This window comes from Ictalurus furcatus, chromosome 9 (assembly GCF_023375685.1).
Source record: "Ictalurus furcatus strain D&B chromosome 9, Billie_1.0, whole genome shotgun sequence".
NCBI lineage: Eukaryota > Metazoa > Chordata > Actinopteri > Siluriformes > Ictaluridae > Ictalurus > Ictalurus furcatus.
Genome location: NC_071263.1, coordinates 3,128,480 through 3,140,000, shown reverse-complemented (window position 1 = coordinate 3,140,000; position 11,521 = coordinate 3,128,480). Strand labels below are relative to the sequence as shown.

Genomic DNA, 11,521 nt, shown 5'->3' with positions numbered 1-11,521 from the left:
GGACGATATATCGATATCGTGATATATTACGTGATACACTTTCCTGACATACCGTTGGCACGGCGATGTACGCATTTCTTACGTTTTTAACCGTCACAAATTAAACGCTACTGAACGGACGCTTTTGATTTGCCGTATTTTTTCTCTCCACTTCATCTCCTTTGTTTTAAAGAAAAGTGTCTTCAAACTCGGTTTAACGTGGGTTTATTTGACTTCCATCTTGCAGCTAAAGGATGTATCGTGATACGTGTCGCGTATCGTAGAAACATCCTGGAGTATCGCGATATGATATTTTTGTCATATCGCCCAGCCCTAGATGGACTCTTATCGAACGCCTGGACGACGAGGACAAGCCGTGTTTACCACTGCCAAGCTGCACAAGACACGCCCCGTAGGGGCGGGACATATACCTTCTTCAGGGCGTTTAATTAGATGAAAACGAGACGAGTAATTCGGAAGGAGTCACCAAAAAAAAAAAAAAAAAGAATTCCTGGAAGTGATTAGCTCTAAATCTAAAACGAGAACATTTCCCAAACTATTTATTTATTTATTTGAAATCATGCTGATAAACCTGAGACACAGAAATCTCTGGAAAGAAAGGCAGCGTAGCAGCGACGAGCCCAGAGTTCAGGAAGGACACGAGGACAGATGGACGTGCAGCTGGACGGATACGTGTCGAGTGTTTTATGAGCGTCACAAAGTCAGTGTGAAGTCCTGGATTTTCCCGCCTTTTCTGGGAACCAGCCTCAAAAATGTATTTTTGTTTTTTTTTTTTATAATCGGAAGACACGACTGATCTGGTATCTAAAAACAGCCTCGAGGACAGGAAGCTGAAATTCAAGTCAAAAGGTTAAAGGTTAATAATAGAGTGAAAGTGAGGCGCGCGCGTGGGAACGGGAACCCGTGCTGTGGTTCCTCCTGCTTTTTGGGTGCGTCGGTGATCACACTGCATAGACAAACCTTCTAGAATCATCTTCCTGCTTCAGGACGTAAAGCTGGAGGAATGCGAATCAGCACACACACACACACACACACACACACACACGCAGTGAAAGGCCGAGCCGTGACGTTCTCCACACAGCTAGAACAGGACCGGCGCTGTTTGACCTCGAGAGCGGTCTCGGGAATCGACCCAGCAGGAGCTCTCGTACGGCTCACGTGTAACGGATCCGCCCCTCGGGAGTCCGAGACGAATCCGCGGGATTATCGCCAACGACAATAAAGAAAAACCATTTTAACAATGCAGTCTGAAAACCGAACCGCAAACTCCTGCCAACATGCAGACAATCGCCAACGAGGCTTAATGACTATAATAAAGAGTTTTTCCACCGCGCATTCCGACACGGGAGCTGCCTCGAAACACAAACCAGAGGAATTTTCAGTTTCCGCCAAGCCTGGAGAGAGCACGGGGTAGAAGCGTGGTTATTACAGAGCGTGTTCGGGGCGGCCCTGAGGGACCGCCTGAGCGACGGAAACCTTCACGGTTACGGCGAAGACGACGTGAGAAATAAAACCCCACCAGTCACGCCGTCACGAGTTCCGTCGCTCGTCAAAAACGGACGATTTCGCAACTTTCTTCGGAATTTGCGAGGCGACTCGAAGAGGGCTTTGGCTGAACGTGCGTCGTGATGATGTCACGATCTCGACGATGGCGAAATCCCCAACAGCACAGTGTTTTATTCCTCTTACACTACTGCAACGTGCCAACAGTTACGTATAAAACTACGACGTCGTACTTCCTGTCTGTTAAAGCGGCGATAAACAACTCGTTCCTTCACCAGCTCTCCTGTTCTGAAGTTCACAAGACACAAAAAGTGCAGCTTTCGTAAAAAAAAAATAATAATAATAATAATAATAAATAAAAGGATGGGACGAGCCGGGACATTCGACCTGCTTCGACCTTGAACGACCTTGAACGGAGCAGGATTTACCCGCTCGTGTTCGTGACTTACCTGAAAACAGCCTTTTACAAACAAAGAAAAAGCCCGAACCCGATCAGGTGTCGAGTTAATGGAGGCGGACGAGTGCGGAGTGGCGCGAGATGTCAAACGGCCGTATTCCGCTCTGCTCCACTTACACGGGCGTGTTAACGCGTCCGCTTCGTCACGTGTACGCTTCACCCGCTCGGCGAGAAGCGACGACGTTGCGGCGGAAATGAACGGGCGGGTGCCAATAATTAAATGTGAACATCAGCTCGGACGGCAGTGCAGCTGCAGATCGCGGGTTTACGTGAATTATTTACGGTTTCTATAGCAACGGCTCGTTCACAGGGACCTCGTTAAATAATCGCTGATGTGGAGAAGTTTTCTGTAAGGAGATGTTTGTTTATTTATTTATTTACGTTTTCCGACATCTTCAGGACGGAGGAGTTTACGCGTCTTTGCGGTTCCTCTGGAACGCGGCGAGCTGCGACTTTTTTGACGCTCCCACGTAAGCGCGAACAGGAGCTAACGCCTTTCTCGGACGTTAAAGGCGACTATAAACAGATAAAAAGTACGCGGTGTTTTGATCGCTGGCGGAATTGGAGAGGAGTGAAACAGTTCGGGACGCGCACATCCCAGCGCGTTTTATTCTTCTCACAGGACGAGAAAACGCCGACGCTAGGAAATGAGTTTATTCAAGAATAACACCTCAAACTTTTTATCCCTTTACAGTTACATGTAACGGAAATGATCTGATGCTGCTATGTGATCAGAATAAAGAGCAGTGTTCGAGTTACGTTAGCGTTAGATTAACCCGATAGATTCTACACCGTATAAGCCGCAGTCTGAAGGTCCGGAGTCTAATCCCGGTTCGTGGCTATTCCTGGTTTGTCATTGGAGAAGCTTTATGCTAATCCGACGCCGGCGTTAACGACGCGCCGGAGACAGCGGCGTTTCCACGAGGGACGTCCACGCTATTTCCAGCCGCGTCTTCGGTGAGATGTTTCCTCCGGGAGTTTGTCATGCGGTCTGGCCTCGAGTGTGCAGTCGCCGTTAAAGGGTTAGGGGTCAGGGGTCGGCGCGGTCCCACCATGCCTCACACACTACAGGCCTTTTGTTGGGTCGGCGCGATGAGGCGTTCACACGGGAGTGGAATGTTCCAGAGCGCGTTGCTGGGAGCGTTTCTCACACAGCGTATTCAGTGTCATTATTTCAGATAATCACGTTCTTATATTATCCACGTGACCACGCAGTTCAACTCTCCTCCAACAACAACAACAACAACAACGACAACAACACCGTGTCTGCATGAGGTCATAAACGCCTCTAGCTTCATCTACCGGCATTTATTCTGCACTTCAATTCTCTCGTTACATGAAGAACCTTTCTGTAGAAAATTACGACAATAAAACCTGCGTTTACGTCTGCTCTGGTTCATTCAACACTGACAATCTACTACTGATGAAAGAACGAAAGAAAGAACAGGCAGAGCGAAAGAAAGAAAGAAAGAAAGTCAGAGCAAAAGAAAAATAAACAAATAAAGAAAAAGGAAAGGCACAAGAAAAGAAAAAGAAAAAGAAAGAAAGGGCAGAGCAAAAGAAAGAAAAGGCAGAGCAAAAGAAAGAAAGAAAGAAAGAAAGAAAGGGCAGAGCATAAGAAAGAAAGAAAGAAAGAAAGAAAAAAGGCAGAGCAAAAAGAAAGAAAAGGCAGAGCAAAAGAAAGAAAAAAAGGCAGAGCAAAAGAAAGAAAGAAAGGGCAGAGCATAAGAAAGAAAGAAAGAAAAAAGGCAGAGCAAAAGAAAGAAAAAAAGGCAGAGCAAAAGAAAGAAAGAAAGGGCAGAGCATAAGAAAGAAAGAAAGAAAAAAGGCAGAGCAAAAGAAAGAAAAAAAGGCAGAGCAAAAGAAAGAAAGAAAGGGCAGAGCATAAGAAAGAAAGAAAGAAAAAAGGCAGAGCAAAAGAAAGAAAGAAAGAAAGAAAGAAAGGGCAGAGCATAAGAAAGAAAGAAAGAAAAAAGGCAGAGCAAAAGAAAGAAAGAAAGAAAGAAAGGGCAGAGCATAAGAAAGAAAAGAAAAAAGGCAGAGCAAAAAGAAAAAGAAAAGGCAGAGCAAAAGAAAGAAAAGGCAGAGCAAAAGAAAGAAAGAAAGAAAGAAAGGGCAGAGCATAAGAAAGAAAAAGAAAAAAGGCAGAGCAAAAGAAAAAGAAAGAAAGAAAAAGGAAGGGCAGAGCAAAAGAAAGAAAGAAAAAAGGCAGAGCAAAAAGAAAAAGAAAGAAAAAGAAAGGGCAGAGCAAAAGAAAGAAAGGAAGAAAAAAGGCAGAGCAAAAGAAAGAAAGGAAGGAAGAAAAAAGACAGAGCAAAAGAAAGAAAGGAAGAAAAAAACAGAGCAAAAGAAAGAAAGAAAGAAAGAAAGAAAGAAAGGGCAGAGCAAAAGAAAGAAAGGAACAAAAAAAGAGAGCGAAAGAAAGAAAGAAAGAAAGGGCAGAGCAAAAGAAAGAAAGAAAGAAAGGAAGGGCAGAGCAAAAGAAAGAAAGGAAGAAAAAAGAGCGAAAGAAAGAAAGAAAGAAAGAAAGGGCAGAGCAAAAGAAAGAAAGAAAGAAAGAAAGAAATAGAGAAAGAGAAAGTGTTCACGTGAGTCGACTCTCGCATAAAGAGTCGGTTTAAGGAATCGGCACTATTTTCTGACTCGTCAGGAAGCAGCGGTTCAGAGCGAGTATTTCCCAGCTCAGGAAATGTCTCCAGCGCGAGTCCTCCCAGTTTACTCGTTTATCTCGGGGGTCGAAGCGTCTAACGATCAGGGTGGAGTTATTTTAGCGTGTTGTCTGAGACGCTGTTTCTGATGCGTGATGTGGAGAGTCGGGACATTGCTGCTGGTTTCATTACTCGTCTTTTTGAACGAGTTCCGCCGAGGATCCCCTCCGTCGCCGAGAAACGGACGAGCGTCCTCACTGAGTCACCAGAGTGGATCAGGACCTCAGTCCCAGCTGTGTGTGCACTTCTGATTAAAGTGTGTGTGTGTGTGTGTGTGTGTGTGAGAGACAGCTGAACCCCATCAATCACAACTTCGACTAGTGATCAGTTCGGGCGATCGACCGTCCAGAGCTTTCTTTTTATACGCAGATCAAACCTGCGTATTATTCTTCTTCTTCTTCATTTACACGTCTGATCGTTTGCGAAACATCTCACAGCCTCCGTGTTCCAACCTCCGAACACCAATCAACAAGCGGCATTCTCAAACGACCCTGCCTTCACTTCACACTTTCACACGCAGATTTACAGGAAGTCCCCCCCCCCCGTCAAAGCAAACTCCCAAAAAGTGAAAATTCAGAGTAATGAAAGAACACAAAGTCGAGCGATGAAAACAAACATGGAGGACAAAGCGTGTACATTCGTGACGTGCCACTTTAACCGTCACACAAGCGAAGCTGCAGCGAAGACAAGCGCCTTCCTCATCACCGGCGCTCCATTAATCTTCATTTCATCTGTATTACTGAGGGTAATAAATCTAATCCACCCATCTAATCTAATCTAGTCGTTACGGTTACAGTGTGCGCCTCACGTGAGACGTGATTTGCTCACGTCGGCACAAAATGCTTTGACTGGACAGGGCGAGAGCGGAGTTTACACGTGAGCCGTGTGGTTGAGGCGTTACGTTCAGACATGTTCGGACTACCGCGGAATAAACGATGAATAACAGACACGAGGTCTTGAACAGACTTGTACAAATAAAACACGTCTCCGTCTGACGCGCACGCCACGACTCGACTCGACCTGAATAAACCACGATGATGATGATGATGAAGAACAAAAGATGAAGGAGTAGCACGTCTTCATCCCCCGCTGCTGTTTAATCTTCATTTTCTTTACAGGTCACGTGAGCCGAGGCGGAGACGTCACGTGAAAGGACGCGATTAGATTCGAATCTCGGCGTTAATCTTATCGAGGCTTTCGATTTGTCGCCGTTTCAGGGGTGACGACCCGAACACGAACAAACCACACGCTTCCATCTGCTCGCTTTGCCCCCTCCCTCCCTCCCTCTCTCTCATGGTTAATTAGCAGGAGTGAGGGGCGGAGGAGACTCTCAGCGGCGGTCTTTCCATCTTAATTTACTACAAAAGGGTCAAACCACCAGTCAAAGACACGACATTATATTAGCGCGCAGTTCTAATACGTTATCGTTTCTATAGTAACGCCTCGTTCGCAGGGACGCGCACGGCGGACGCTCCGTTAACAATAAACGGATTTTTTTTTTTTCAAAAACGCTTATTTATTCAGCATTCATGGAATCTCCAGTGTCAGCGCGTTGTCACATGACAAGCTGGGGAGGGAACGAGCGTTTACAGCTGCGATAACGTAAATAAGAGCAATAAGAGAAATAACTTGTTCCACGACGTTAACTGTGACTCCTTCGTTACTCAGAACACGCGGCGAATCGCGTATCGTATAAACGCCTCCGAGTAGCGCGAGATATTTTGGCTTCTCGGCCGAACGAAATTCCCTGCGCGCCGACGTACGCGGCTCTCTCGGTTTTCCCGCCGGATACGGGACGGAGCGTCCGCCAGACCTGCGGCAGGGAATTCTGGGTGTACAGGAAGAGGAAGTCTCCCACACTGGTCATTTGCTCGTCTGCTTGCTGCTGGACGCTGGCGCTTTTCCTCCACACCAGTCTACGCTCACCGGCTTTATTTAGCCGCTCTCTCTCACACGCACAGCTGTCTACTCGCAACATTTCAGTCACAGATAAATATACTCTTACCCGAAGAGAAAAAAATATTATATATATATAAAATCTTTAAAAAAGAGAGGAATGTTACAGCCGCTGAGCTAAAAAAAAAAAAAAAAAAAAAAAAAAAAAAGCAGTGAAAACGTATCTGCTTTATGCAGATAGCTTTATGTCCAGACGTAAAGAGAGAAAAGGTTAAAAGAACCCTAGAAAAAAAAGGGGGGGGGGCATTTATTTATTTTTCCTGGCATGATTTGCATTCAACTAGAGATCGACCCACGATCTTGATTTCTTACAACGGATACTGATTATTTATTTATTGTTTTACTTCTGTTTCTGACACAACGATAACCCCACTGAACTGAATAAAACAAACCGTTTTATTGACGGTGATCGTGTCAATTTCACGTCGTCCTCGCATACAAAACAAAACTAATCAAGAGCCGTCGTGGCGGTCCTGCGTGCAATTCTCAAAAACGCCCACAAGATGGCACAACTTATCGGTGGATCCGATATTACAAAACCGATAACCGATTATGGGAAAGATATGCTAAAAGTCGTGGTTTTTTTTTTAAACAATTATAGGTCGATCTCTACTATAAACCAGCCTCGCTTTTCTTCTCGTCGGGTTAATAAGACGAGACGGGAAGAAGGAAAGAAAAAGCAGCTCGTCGCGTTAACGAGAAACCGCGACGGAGCGCAAACTCCTCCGTAACGAAGCGATCAGACGTTACAGTTTTCCCTCCATCCGTAAACGTTAGATAAACACATTCCTCCTTAACGATTACGCACGGTTCATTTCTTCGTATTGTTTGCGTGGAGCGCCCGCCGTACACGACCCTGTGAACGAGCTGTTCCTATAGAAACCGTAACATTAATATGCGCATAACGAGCGCATTGATACAAAACTGCTGTACAGATTTGGGATTGAAATAAATAAATACATACATACATAAATAAATAAAAAGTGCAGCTCTTGTTGTTTATATTCTCAGAAGGAAGAACAGTCTTTGGGACTCGAATGTTCGCGTGCAGAAATAGCTCTGTAATGGCACTCGTGGTTTAAAAAAAAAAAAAAAAGTTATTTTTAAAAGAAAAAAAGGTTTAAACGTTCGGTCTGGGGCCACGTCCTCGGATCTAAATTTGCCTAAACTTCTGAATTGGATTTGAATAATGTTCAACTGCCTCGCATGCGAGCGTCAAGTAAGCGACTTAAACACGACTTCCTGCAGAAACGCCACGACAATAAATAACCCGCGTGTCACTTCCGCACGGTCATTAAGTGAGCGGTGTTTTGTTCCCGTGACGGATCTGTCGATGCCTGATGGCATGTCTGGGCCTCGCTCCTGCAGCCGCCGTGTGTTTGTTCTGTCTCCTGCTCGACGATACGTTTCCAGGGGTCTGTGTGTTATAGTGCTGAACCTGACACCGCACCCTGCCATTAGAGAACCTCCCAAACATCACACGGCTCCGCTTAAACACCACTGCAACGCCGGAGAGACAGCAGCAGCAGGAGGAGGAAGGGGATTAGTCTTATCCCTGCCTGGTGGGGACGATATTTAACACCGCTCGCATTTCTATACTCCACTGACCTTGAAATATTAAATGGAACACGCATACAAAGAGTGCTCAGGATTGACGTGCGAGTGAATTAAAGAGATCGATTCGTTCAACTCGCACGTTTTAGCACTACGTTAAATCTTTTCAGCAGTTTCTAGACTTTTTAGTAGACTCAAAGAAATGACAGAGAGTAATACAAACACTGCGTATGGTTATCATAAAATAATCGACAATCGAGGGTTTTACAAAAGCACACAAACGCTCCAAATCCGAGTATCCAAAGCCGAAAATGTACAGAAGCCCGTTTCTGTCGGGGAAAGGGGGGCGGGGATTTATAGTGCTTTTTTTTTTCTTCTTTTTTTGGGAGCAGGGATATTTATAAATTGTCTCAAATATTCACAAAATTCTGACTTGGTATCTCGGAATTCTCAAAGTGGAAGTCAGGACTGTTAGATGAGCCAGAATTACGAGACAGTACGCCTTACTTCGGAGAAAAGTCTGGATATTTTAAACGCCAAAATTAGATAAGTCACATTTGAGAGAGGTCAGAAGTGGACCTTTGGGGATTAGCCAAATAAAATAATAAATAAACAAACAAACAAATAAATAAATAAATAAATAAATAATGTCGAAACTGTGAGATAATAAATGAACATTTCTGATATAACCCTCGAGATACGTCAGAAAAATCATTTTTTGAGATAATAAATCAGGATTATGAAAATAAAAGTCAAATTCTAGTTAGACATCAGAATTCTGATCTAAATATAGTCAGATTTTTGGGAGAAGTCAAAATTGTGAGATTTTGTGAGACTACTGACAAAAAAAAAAGGGGGGGTCGAATTTTTTACTTGTCTATCTGACAGAAATGCTATTTTATTTGAAGCCACAAACAAACACTTTAAAGAGAAGAAAGCATCACGACATTAATGAAAGTAAAACCTAAATATCAAAAATGATAGGAATAAAGCTTCGTCATTAAACAAGCAGGTAATAAAATGTAAATAAATAAATAGGGAATATTTACTTGCTCGCAGAAACAGACAGGAAAACCTGTAAAAACCTCATCACAACAAAACATTCATTTCACAGACTATTTATTTTTATAAGCACTCCAAACCAACCTGAACGAATCGGAGAGTTAAAGAGCCGAATCAATCATTTGCTGTACCGAACTAATGAATCGGATCAGTACAACAGAGCTGGGGTTTGAACTTTTAATAATAGGGTTTATCGGGGACGCGCGCGCACACGCACGCGCATCCGCATGCACACACAGACACGCGCACGCGCTCGCGAAGGTAACAAAGCACTGCACGCACCAAAGTACAGTCTTTTTTTTCCAATTAGTCAATTTAATAACAATTAATTCTGTTAAAGCACTGAAGCATAAAATAAAACAAAAATAAAATAACTTACAAAGTCTAATCGCGCGCATGTTGTTTTTGTTTTTAGAAATTGTAACACTAACTAACTAACACACACACACACAAACTGGATAGACTTCAGCACGTGCGCGAAACGCTTCAATTTCAGCTCGGTTTTAATCCCAACAGCTTGATTTGGAGAAATAACTTTACTCACCGAAACCTAACACAGCTCCGGTGTGAGTTTAATCTCCTAAATCTCGTGTTTATTCTCCTGAGAACATCATCTCCACCTCAGAACACCTCTCCAGAGTTCAGCAATATCTCCTCAAAGCGTGTGAACTTTCTCTCATTTCTCTTAGCAGGATTAAACACAGAGCACGAGCCCGAACACACACACACAACCACGCGCTGGATAGCCCTGACTCCGCCCACAAATGATGGACAGCTCCATCAGCCAATCAGAATGAAGCAGCCTCAGCGCTTATTACCATACGAGTAAAGAAAAGCCAAGTAAGGACAAGACGCTAGTCAAAGTCTGTGTGTGTGTGTGTTATTTATATATATTTATTGGATCTGATATTTTTAGAAATATGTAAATACCCCTGAACTCAAAAGTGTGACATTTAATCCAATTAAATCCGAGTCTGATTACGCAGGTCGGTTTTTTTGGGATCAGATTTACACACCAGCAGCAAAAAGTCATATGTAATCTGACCTGCATCTAGTCAAACTATGACTTGATGATAATGAGGTACGGAGAAGAAATTTAGCCACAGAGTACGCTAAGCAGAGCTAAAGTTAAGCCGGATTTATGGAATGAGATCTCGTACAGCGCTCAGATCACCAAAAAAATAACAGCGTAAGTCCTGAACAAAACACATGTGATTATTATGGCATGTCTTGGCTACTGTTAAGCTACTGAACAATAATTTGCATATTCATGCATATTCATACTCATGGTATTTTAATGAGTATAAAAGCGTAGAGCTATTCCTCATCTATTTCATTATTAAATATACAGTCCATACAAGATTTTTTTTCTGATTGTTGCGGCCAAAAATGCTTGATATTTTTAGTGCTTTTTTATTTTTGCAGAATTGGCGAAATCGCAATAGCACAAAATTATTTTGCGCGCTTTTTCGCAGTGATTTTTGTCTGTAAACGAGAACTTTTAGCTGTACTCGTGACGCGTCTCGGCGGAAAACCTGCGGTAATTTTGAAAAAACCGCACGCTCCTCCGAATACTGCAAAGATTTTGCGAAATCACTAAATCCTGGAGCTTCACTTTAAACGTTATAAAATGACAACATGCACCTTACTCACTACCTAGTGCACCATTTTGGTAGTTTTATTTACATATTTCCACACGAAGTAACCATTTTAGAAAACATCGCCTACAATAACTAACGATCTTTTGTACTGTAGAAAGCACCGAATGCATTCCCATAATGCATTTTTGCTATTGCTTAAATCTGTGGATTTTTTTTCCCCTCGGGTAAGTGTGCACAGCTCGTTAGTGACCACAAGGAAAAAAAAATGCTAGGAGGAGACAGCTAGCGTTGCTGAGTGTAGGAACAATCCTTACACTTGGTGTGTGTGTGTGTGTGTGTGGTGGGGTGTGACATTCACCCTGAAGGGCCTTTGGTCTATTGTAAAGCCCTGTCCTGTCTGGCAGCTCCGGGGGCGGCCACTGGGCCGGTATCCAATTATGTGCAATCGACTTTGAATGACATCCTGCCTACTCTGACACCAATCTTGAGACGACCCAGCCGTGACGAGAAGACAAGCAGGACGTGTTCGGGACACGTGTCGCTTCACTTATCACACGACTACGGTACGTGTTCACTCACTGATTAACAATCGTAAAAAAATATATATATAAGTCCTGCTCACTGTGTGTGGCATGTGCTACTGACATTTAATATGCTCTAATAGGCATGAAAATTGGGTC

The 11,521-nt window shown here is 43.6% G+C and overlaps 1 protein-coding gene across 2 annotated transcripts in view; it reads right to left on the bottom strand.

Annotated features, from left to right (window-relative positions):
• The window catches only part of tiam2a (TIAM Rac1 associated GEF 2a), a 58,986-nt gene extending 48,922 nt beyond the window's left edge, over nt 1–10,064 (bottom strand). Inside the window, exon 1 of one of the 2 annotated variants that reach the window (XM_053632336.1) lies at nt 9,785–10,064. The gene's annotated coding sequence lies outside the window, so the exon portion shown is untranslated. The remainder of the gene's footprint in view (nt 1–9,784) is intronic. The other variant, XM_053632330.1, reaches the window with a different exon arrangement.
• Between the last annotated feature and the right edge of the window lie 1,457 nt (nt 10,065–11,521).